Source organism: Bubalus bubalis, chromosome 21 (genome assembly GCF_019923935.1).
Source record: "Bubalus bubalis isolate 160015118507 breed Murrah chromosome 21, NDDB_SH_1, whole genome shotgun sequence".
In the NCBI taxonomy this organism is placed as follows: Eukaryota; Metazoa; Chordata; class Mammalia; order Artiodactyla; family Bovidae; genus Bubalus; species Bubalus bubalis.
Genome location: NC_059177.1, coordinates 60,445,486 through 60,455,655, shown reverse-complemented (window position 1 = coordinate 60,455,655; position 10,170 = coordinate 60,445,486). Strand labels below are relative to the sequence as shown.

General features: G+C 56.4%; 1 long non-coding RNA gene across 1 annotated transcript; it reads left to right on the top strand.

Moving 5' to 3' along the window:
• Positions 1-6,284: 6,284 nt before the first annotated feature.
• On the top strand, positions 6,285-8,435 carry LOC112581226. The gene is made up of 3 exons (XR_006547281.2): positions 6,285-6,810; positions 6,903-7,069; positions 7,156-8,435. It is a non-coding gene; the product is annotated as an uncharacterized LOC112581226 (long non-coding RNA).
• The last annotated feature ends 1,735 nt before the right edge of the window (positions 8,436-10,170 follow it).

Here is a 10,170-nt window from a genome sequence, read left to right as displayed (position 1 = left end):
CCCTTCTGGCCAGTCCGCCCGCAGGTCTGGCTCTGGTCCAGTCTGCAAGTGAGGGCGCGGGGCCTTCCCCGCGAAGGGATGAGGCCAGGGTGGCTTGTAGCCCCTCCGTTGTTATTTCTATGAGGGTCTTCGCAGGGGAGGCCTGTGCCCCGCGCCATCTTCCCTGTGCGCTCTCTGCCTTGCTCCTTCACCGGGACCATTCTTGCACTGTCCTGTGTCCCTGCAGTGTCCGGCGCTGTGAGGCCTCCCAGGGCCTGTTTCTCCATCTGTAACCTGGAGCTCCAGGAGTTGGTGATGGACAGGCAGGCCTGGCGTACTGTAGTCCATGTGGTCGCCAAGAGCTGGACACGACTGAGCAACTGAACTGAGCTAAACCTGGAGCTCTTGGGCCGGGAAATTTTGAGCTCTTCTGCTGTTGCTGCTGCTGCTAAGTCGCTTCAGTCGTGTCCAACTCTGTGCAACCCCGTAGACGGCAGCCCACCAGGCTCCCCCGTCCCTGGGATTTTCCAGGCAAGAGTACTGGAGTGGGGTGCCATTGCCTTCTCTGGAGCTCTTCTAGACGCTGAGATTCAGGGCAGTTGAAGAACCTTCCTGGCCTCCAGGAAAAGATGCACTGATGGGGTCTCTTCCATTTCTGGAGGCTGGGAAGGACAAAGACAGAAAGGTTGATTCATGTGGACGGGTGGTGAGGCAGAGCACGTGGGCGAAAGCCCCACGAAATCCACCACTCAGCCGGCCCCATCCCCTGGGGGTCAGAGCTTGCGTTCAGCAGCCTGGGCCCTGGATCCCCTGCTTTGTCTCAGCCCAGCCCCCCTCCTTCTCTCTGCTGAGCCTCCATCCCACATGCGGGTCATCAGTCACCACTGTCTCTCCATCCACGCTGGCCATTCGCCCGAGTCACAGAGCTGACCCCTCCCTGGAGCCAGAAAGTCCTACAGAGAAGCAAGGACTGTGCTTCACAAAAAGCATCCCTGTTGGGACAGTGGTTATAGCCATGGGGTCAGGGACAGGAGGACACTGGTGACAGGCCACGTGCTGAGCCACAGAAGTGGCCACGCCTCACCCCTGACGAATGTGGCCCTGAGATCCGGCAGCCTCTCTGAGTGGGGTGGGCTGGGAGCCTTGGCTTTAAACCTTCCAGGCAGTTACTCCCTGCTAGACCGAGGCCAGCTGGGGGCTGGAGCTGCCCGGGACTGAGGTGCTAAACTCCAGGCCGAGCGCTGTCTGCACCCCAGGCTGCCTCTGGCTCTGGGAGGACCCTCGGGGGTCACCAGCGCTTCTCAGCTCCCCAGACGGCTGCAGCCACCGTGAAGTGTGCAGAGGCTCCACAAGGGCTTGAGTGCAGTGAAGGCTGAGCGCCGAAGAATGGGTGCTTTTGAACTGTGGTGCTGGAGGAGACTCTTAAGAGTCCCTTGGACTGCAAGAAGATCCAACCAGTCCATCCTAAAGGAAACCAGTCCTGAATATTCACTGGAAGGACTGATGCTGAAGCTGAAACTCCAATCCTTTGGCCACCTGATGCAAAGAACTGACTCATTGGAAAAGACCCTGATGCTGGGAAAGATTGAAGGCAGAAGGAGAAGGGGACGACAGAGGATGAGATGGTTGGATGGCATCACCGACTTGAAGGACATGAGTTTGAGTAAACTCCAGGAGTTGGTGATGGTCAGGGAGGCCTGGCGTGCTGCAGTCTGTGGGGTCGCAAAGAGTCGGACACGACTGAGCAGCTGGACTGAGCAGCTGAACTGAACATGCACACTTTTATTTACTTTTATTTATCTTATAGTTTCTTTGTATCGTTGCTCAAAAAGACGTTTGTCCAGGTGTAAGCACTGCAGGAAGGGGTCCCAGGTGCCACCTCTGTCATGAGGAGTCCACAGGTGCTGTCTCAGCGGGAGACACGGTTTGGGAGGGGGTGATCTGCAGAGAGGAGGGCAGAGGCAGGGGGGCTTCTCCCCCCGCCAGCTCAGGAGCCCCGCAGGGCAGTGAGTCCTGGACCCACGAGGTCTGCAGGCACACGGGGCAGCCCCGGCGGGGACCTTGGCCTCATGGGAGAGCACCCCATGGCTCCAGCGAGGCGGGGGAAGCCGCCCCGACACCCTGCTCTCCACCACCCTGGAAGCCAGCCCCAGCTGACCCAAGCCCCCGGAAGCCTGGAAGATATTTTTGCTATCCTCCTCTTCTTTTTTCCCCCACTGTTCTGGGTCTTAGTTGCTACAATCAGGCTTTCTCTAGTTGTGGCGATCAGGGACTACTCTTTGCTGTGGTACACAGACTCCTCATCGCAACAACTCTCACACAGGCTCTGTGGTGTTCAGGCTTCAGTGGTCGCAGCTCCCGGGGGGCTAGAGGACGAGGTGAATAGTTGTGGTACACAGGCTTAGCTGTGGCATGTGTCATCTTCCCTGCCCGGGGATCGAACCTGTGTCCCCTGCGTTGGCAGGTGGACCCTTAACTCCTGGGCCCCCAGGGAAGCCCTGCTGGCTTACTGTTTCTGTCCTGTGATCACGCTTACACTGCATCAACATCTTTTTGACGACTGATGTGTGAGTTTTTATACCTAAATGCCACCAAGTCCCTGTATTAGCTTCCTGGGCGGGTGAGAACAACAGAAATGACCTGTCTCCATCCTGAGACTAGAAACCTGAGGTCCACATGCTGGCGGGGCCTGCGCCCTCCTCGCCTCTTCCTGCTGCGGGCAGGTGGCCAGCGACCTTTGGCCTTCCATGGCTGGAAGAGGCATCGCCCTGACCTTCCATCAGGCTGTGTGTACGCAAGCTACTTCTCTGCGTGTCTGTCTCAGCATCCAATTTTCTTCTTTATAAGAACCCCAGGTGTGGGACTGGAGCCGGCCCTGTGACTTCACTTCAACTAGATTGCCCCTGTACAGAGCCCATTTCCAAGCCAGGCCACGTCGTGCGGTGCTGAGGGTTACGACCTCAGCTTGTGGGGTGGATACAACCCAGGCCATCGCACTCGGCAATGTTTGTGTTGATTGTGAGTTTTTTCACTAGTGACTTCATCCTCTTTTAAGATTTGTGGTACTTTTTAGCATGAAAATTCACATTTTCTATAGTTAAATCTGTTTTCCTTTCTGACTTCTGAGGCATGAAATGCTTTTCACTCTGTTTTTAGAACGATTACTGTACTTTCTGTTGTTGTTAAGTCATTAAGTCCTGTGCAACTCTGGACTGCAGCTCACTAGGCTCCCCTGTCCTCCACTGTCTCCCGGAGTTTGTTCAAACTCATGTCCATTGAATCAGTGATGCTGTCTATCCATCGCAACCTCTGCTATCTTCTTGTCCTTCTGCCTTCAGTCTTTCCCAGCATCAGGGCAGTTTCCAATAAGCTGGCTCTTCTCTTCAGGTGGCCAAAGTATTGCAGCTTCAGCATCAGTCTTTCCAATGAGTACTCACAGTTGATTTCCTATAGGATTGATTGACTGGTTTGATTACTGTGTATCTTATTGAAATTATGTCTTAGTTTGTCGTGTTTAAATGTGCAATCCTTCTAGAAATGAATGTGTGCGTGGTACAGAAGTAGCTCTTGGGTTAAGCATAGTCGCACACTTCACGACCAATGTCAGTTCTTGCCACCCTGAGGAAGGAAGCGGCTCCTAACTGCCTCTTAATTAGCAAGGAGACAGCCCCTCCAGGGACCCAGTAAATCTCACTATTATCTCGTCTGGTCTTTTCCTGCTTCCCTTTCAGGCTTCGCAGCTGAGAAAGTGCCCACAGACCCTGTCCTCTGCAGGCAGCTCCCTTGGCAACGCAGGGGAAGCCTGAGAAACGAGCAGTCCAGAAAGCACTGCATTGGCCAGCCAAGGGCCGCTACCGTCCTCGGCCTCCATCTGGGAGAGGAGGAAGGACGCTCCCATTTTCACAAATGTGCACAGACACACACCCATGTGCACACGCATGTTACAGTCATAGATGAAACACAAAATTTAAAAAGTGCAACTGAAATGCATCTGCACGCTCGTATTGTTTTGAAACAGACAATGGATAGAATGACACGTCCGTCTCCTTCCCGGCCCAAGGTTTTGCCTCTTTTCTTTGTCTTTTTGCGTTATGTGAAATTTTGTGGGCAATGTTGATTGACAGCACAGGTCTTCAATACTGTATCTGCCAAGAATCTTCAAGTCTTACATAGGTCTGTGGCACACTCCTGGGGAAGCAAACCCTGACCTGAGCTCATGTCAGCTGTTCACACGCCTCAGGTGCACACCTGGGTGAGGACGTCTGCCTGCTGAGATTCCCATGTGCTTGATTTCGGGGTGTCCTGCCCCCCAGGGGTGCATCCCGACAAGTGTGCACACAAGGTGGCCTTGAAGAACCAGGAGAGCTGCTCCCAAGGGTCTCGGCCGAGGGCCTCTGCACTCTCAGCTCATCACAGGCTCAGGCTCTCTGGCTGGAGAGAAGAGCCTCAGCAGTCAGTGGCAAAAATTGGGTTGGGTTTTGGAATAAGGCTACTTGTTACTGAGCACTAACTCTGAAACTGAGCTTTCGTCTCTCTCCAGATAATCCCATCTCTAGAGCTGTGTCTTGCACAGGAGCTATTTCTGGCAGCATCTTTAGCTTTCTTATCGTCTTTACATTCTGGTGAGCAGCATGCTTCCTCCTGCATGCCTCCATCACTGTTTCACACTACAAATCCACCTGGTTCACACCAAATCCACCTGGTTCACTCTACAAATCCACCTAAAACGTACGCTTTTTGCTTGCTTGCTGAATTCCAGAGTTGCTCATCTCCAGCTACCTCCTGATCCCTTCAACCTAGCAGGTCTGAGGCTGGAAACAGACACCCCCCTGCCCAAGCAGTGTAGCTGGTGACCTGGATGTGTCTTACCCCACAGGGATGCAAGTTCTGCAGCTGCGCCCCACACTCCTTTTCCAGAAAATGAGGAGAAATAACCTACACCATTTGGAAACCTCAAGACCATTTTGGAGGTTTGGGGACACATCTTGAGGTCTTTCTAGAGCTTTAAAAAAAAAGTACTACGCTTCAGACACATTACCTTATTTGATATTCTTTTTTAACAATATTTTGCTTCCTGGTTGTGCTGGGTCTTCCCTGCTGTGCACTGGCTTTGTCCGGCTGTGGCGAGTGCAGGCTCCTCTCCTGTGAAGCGCGGGCTCTAGAGGTGGGGCGCAGCGGTTGGGCACACAGGCTTAGCTGCCCCACGGCGCATGGGCTCTGCCCAGACATCAAGCCAAGGCCCCTGCACTGGCAGGCAGATTCTCATCCGCCGCGCCAGCAGGGAGTCCTTATTTGAATCTCGTGATAGTCGTCTGACCTCGGAGCACCACCATGCCCACGGCGCAGGTGAGGAAGCTGGAGCACCCGGAGGCAGAGTACTGGTGACGTCTCACTGCTGGCCAGCAGGGGGACTGGCCGTTGCTTCTGTTCACGGGCCAGAGCTGGTCACCGGCTTCTGCTGAGGACAAGAGGGCAGGAGTGGCTGTGGTTGGCAGAATGAGCAAATCCCATGTGGCGGGGTGATGAAGTTTTACACGTGCGTGGAGAGTTATGTGATGGACATTGGTGTGAGGGCACCCGGATCCAGACACACAACCCCCACCCAGGTGCCTGCACCAAGGGAACGGACCCAAACGTCCACCCCAGTCCACGCTGTGTAGATGAGTTCTGCTTGGCTTTGTATTTTATTTAATGGACTCCACAGCTGTTCTCATATAAGTGAGAATTCAAGACTATGCCTGTGTGTGAGTACTCAGTCGTGTCCGACTCTTTGCGACCCCCTGGACTGTAGCCCAGGCTCCTCTGTCCGTGGGATTCTTCAGGCAAGAACACTGAAGTGGGTTGCCATTTCCTTCTCCAGGGGATCTTCTGGACCCAGGAATCAAACCGGCATCTCTTGAGTCTCCTGCACTGGCAGGCAGGCTCTTTAACACTAGCACCACCAGAGGCTGACCACGCCTGTGAGGTCCACCCATGCAGAAAGGAGGAAGGGAGCGGCCTGGCCTGCAGAGCTCATCAGGGAGGGAGGCGGTGCCTCACAGGCCCAAGCGTCCCAGCCACTGAGGGCCCCAGGGATGGAATCTCTCCAGGACCCACAAAGGCCTTTCCCCTGTGGCTTAGACTCCGGAGCTCCCAGGCAGGAAGGCGCACGTCCTGGGAGACAGCCCTTTTGAAATTGGGGCAAAATGACTTTGGCTGTAGGCCCGGAACCTCGGCCACATGGTGTGCAGGCAGACAGGATGGCGGGGAGCAGGGAGTGGGGGGCTGGGCGGGGGGGAGGTGTGGGCTCCGATGTGTGTGAGGGGTCATCACAGTGGCCGGAGAAGTAGGCAGCCCTCAGTCCCAGAGCAGGCAGCCCTTGGAGGAGCCCTGGTCTCCAGGGGGCAGACTGTGGCAGGTGGTTTTGGGGGGCGCCGGCTGGGCCCCTCCCCCAGCCGCCCCACGTTTCCGGCCCCATTGTTTTTGCAGCAGGACAAGCAGGCTGTCCTCGGCCCCTCTGGGAGGGCGGCCGCGGAGGACCGGCCAGGGCAGCAGGACTCTCCTGCATTCAAATGAGCACAGAGCAGCTCGGCCAAGTCCTGCGTGAGTCTCAGCCCCAAGTGTGACTCCAGGCTGGGTTTTCGGGGCTGAGGGAGGAGCGCCGGGGTGGGGTGTGCGGCGCACGGCAGAGCCCCGGTGCTCCGTGTGCCCTCTTCCCCTTTAATTAAGGTTTTGGAGGAGATTATAGGTTTACAAAGTTCAGAATCCAAAGGATAAGCGTGTGCACTTGCGAGGCCTGCTCCTCTGCGCCCCCTGCTGGCCCGTGATCGGCTCTGCAGTTCGTCCTGACAGGTGCCCACTGTCCTCCTGGTTCTCCGGGAGGGGAGTGGGGCGGGGGGCGGAGAAACACCTCCGGCCCTGAGTGTGTCCACTGTGTTTTGCAGAAACAAGCGCTGCACCTCAGGGGCGTGTCCTACCGCACAGGAGAGCTAGTGTCGGGGCGCTGCGCACACACGTCCTGCTGGAAGCGGGAGGGGCGGGCAACGCTGAGGTTTACCCTGGACTCCGGGAAGAGGGACCAGACCAGTCCTGGGGACTCCTGTGGCTCAAGGTCTGGGATGGTTAGGGTCAGGGTCAAGGAGGGGCAGAGGAGCTGTGGTGGGGAGGACTTTTAACTCTTCCTTTACCCATCTTCAGATTGTTTCGCAGTTCGTGCTGAGCACATATTACTTCCGTGGTGAACTTGTAGCCTTTGTGTGACTTCTGTACAGATCTTCTGCGCCCAGTTTGATGGGGCTTGACAATTGCACAACCTGTGTAGCTGCCATTCCAGAGAGCTTAGGATGTTTCTGTCATTCTAGAAAAGCCCCCCAGTGCCCTTCCAGCCAGTGCACCTCATCCCAGGCAGCCGCTGTCTGACTGACCAGTAGAGCCTACAGTCCATGGGGTCTCAGAGTTGGACCCCACTGAGCGACTGAGCGCACACGCACGTGTGGCTGACACCGACGTCGGGACAGGAGGAGGCACGAGCACCGGCCCTGTCCTGTGACCTGGGCCTCCCTGGTCCACCTGGCCTGCGGGTGGTGTCTCCCTGTCTGCTGCCCTCCGGGGCCTCGCCGTGTCCTGTCTGCACTCTCAGCTCCCCTGGTGCCCTCGTGCCTGTGGCTGCCCATTTGGCTTCCTCCACTGCGCCCAGTGGGCTCTCTCCTGACTGGCCCGGACCTGCTCACCTGCTGGGCTCCCCACCCTCCTCCTTCCCTCGCTGCTCTGGAGTCAGACCCGGAAAGACCGCGTCCAGCAGCCTCTTGGCCCTGACCTACGGTCACCCAACCCACAGAGTGCTGGAGGGAGACGGAGCATGTGAGGAGAGTGGCTGGATTCTCCGGGCAAGGATACTGGAGTGGGCAGCCATTCCCTTCTCCAGGGGATCTTCCAGACCCAGGGGTGGAATCTGGGTCTCCTGCATTGCAGGCAGACTCTGCAGTGTCTGAGCCACCAGGGAAGCCCTTTGAAAAAAATTAATCCTGGTCAAATAACACAAAATGTACCATCTTAACCACTTTTAAGCGTCCAGATCAGTGGCATTAAGCGCATTCACATTGTTGTGCGGTTACAACCACCATCCAACCCAATTAACGCTTCACTTTGTAACAGTCACTTTGTCCCCATTGAACACCAGCTCCCGCTCGGCTCCCCCCGCCCTGGGCCCCACCATCCAACTTTCTGTCACTATGAATCTGCATGCTCCTGGGGCCTCATGTAAGTGAAATCACGCCCTGCTGTCCTTCCATGACTGACTTGTTGCACTGCTGACCAGAGTGTCTTCAAGCTTCCTCCATGTCGTGGCATGTCGGGGCTTCCTTCCTGTTTAAACCTAATAGTATTCTGGGAAATTGATTATTTTTCAGACGTTCTTACTTTGCAAAATAAAGCTAGCCACCCAATGTCAGTTGCCCAAATGCCTATGAAATGGCTCTTCCAGCCACCACTGGACCTCAGGGGGAAACAGACTCCCCTTGTACGCAGCTTCTAAGGGATCAGCCAGCCACCATGGGCGAGTCACGCTTCCTCACGCTTCCTAGAGACCGCCTCACCTCTGTGCCCAGCCCGCCCCACGCCCCGCCCACATGCCCACGCCCCGCCCCCACGCAGGCCCCGCCCCCACACGTCCCCATTTATCCCACACTCGCGCCCCGCCCACACCCCTCATCTGCACTCTTACTTGTCTCTCCTCTGGAGCCTTGCTCTGCTTCTCTAACTGAACTCCCCCAAGTCCTGCCAGACCTTGTCCCCCCTGATGGCCCCAAGGGCCCCAGACCCCTCTCCTGACCTCCCCCCTCATCACCGCAACCCCCAGCTTTCGGTTTCTGCCCCCATCACTGGACTGACAGCACCTCCAGGAGGGCCCCTGCGCCCCACCCCCCAAGCTGCCCAAGTGCTCATTTGTTCCCTGTGATGAGCCCTGGGGTGGGGGATGCACCTGCTGGCCGGGCCCTGTCCTAGACCCAGAATCTGACTCTCCAGAAGGGTCAAGAGGCTCCCATGGGAGGCCTTCTCAGGAGAACAGCTGTGCACTCTGCACGCCTCGGCCCACTCTCCAGAAACACCTGATTGTATTTCCAGGTCGCTGGGTAGATCCTGGTTCAAGCCTAGAGCTGTATGAAGGCTCCCTCCGATATCACCTCTCTGTGCTATGGTTGAAGGGCTGTTCCCCGTTCCTCCAGTTCATATGTTGATTCCTAACCACAAATATGATGGTTTAAGTGGGGGGCCTTCAGGAGGTGACCAGGTCATAGAGTGGAGCCCTAAGAGTGGGATCAGCGCCCTCATATAAGGACCCCAGAGCCCCCTCGCTGCCTCTGCCATGTGAGGACACAGAAAAGGGCCCTCATGGGACCAGGCTGGCACCCTGACCACAGACCTCCAGGCCCCCGGCAATGAGTGGATGTTGTTGTAAGCTGCCCAGCCTGTGGCATTGTGTCCCCAGCCTGAATAAGGCAACATGTAAAATCATACATTGCCCATCCCAAGGGAATATCGCGGGGAGCCATCCTGAATTATCGGTTGCCACTGGGGGCTGGCATCTGGTGCCACTGTGAGTAACTCACAAGTAGAAGCAGGGCGGGGGGAGGGGAAGGCAGAGGGGAGCCGCAGCATGCCCCTGAGCAGGAGACCTTAGAACCCGGCCAGAGGGAGCAGCGGCCTGAGCTGGAAGGGAAACGGGTCACGCGGCCACCGTCCGAGGCCACACACCCTCCGAGTTAATGTTTCCTCCCGACACACACACAACACTGGCTCCCGAATTCCTAGAGGACCGCTGAATCATCCTTACACAACAGAAAGAGCCTCCATCAGGCCACCTGTCCACCTGACTTGAGCCAGACTCTCCCTCTAAGCTGCCGCCAGACTGCCCCTCACCCACAACGAAGGCTGAGATAGCCCTCACTGTACTATCTGCACCCCTGACCACCCCCTCCCACCCCCGGCCACCGCGGGCTGAGCATCGTCCACCTACGCTCACCCCTCTTGGATGCAAGCCCTGCTTAGGGTTTTGGAGTACACAGCTGAGACCCTGTCTCCACCTCAGGGGTCTTCTGCTGTGAAAAGAGACAAGCCAATGGAAAGTGCATTATGGTGTGATCTGTGCTAACATTTAAAAAAAAGCTAGGATCATGGCATCTGGTCCCATCACTTCATGGCAAACAGATGGAA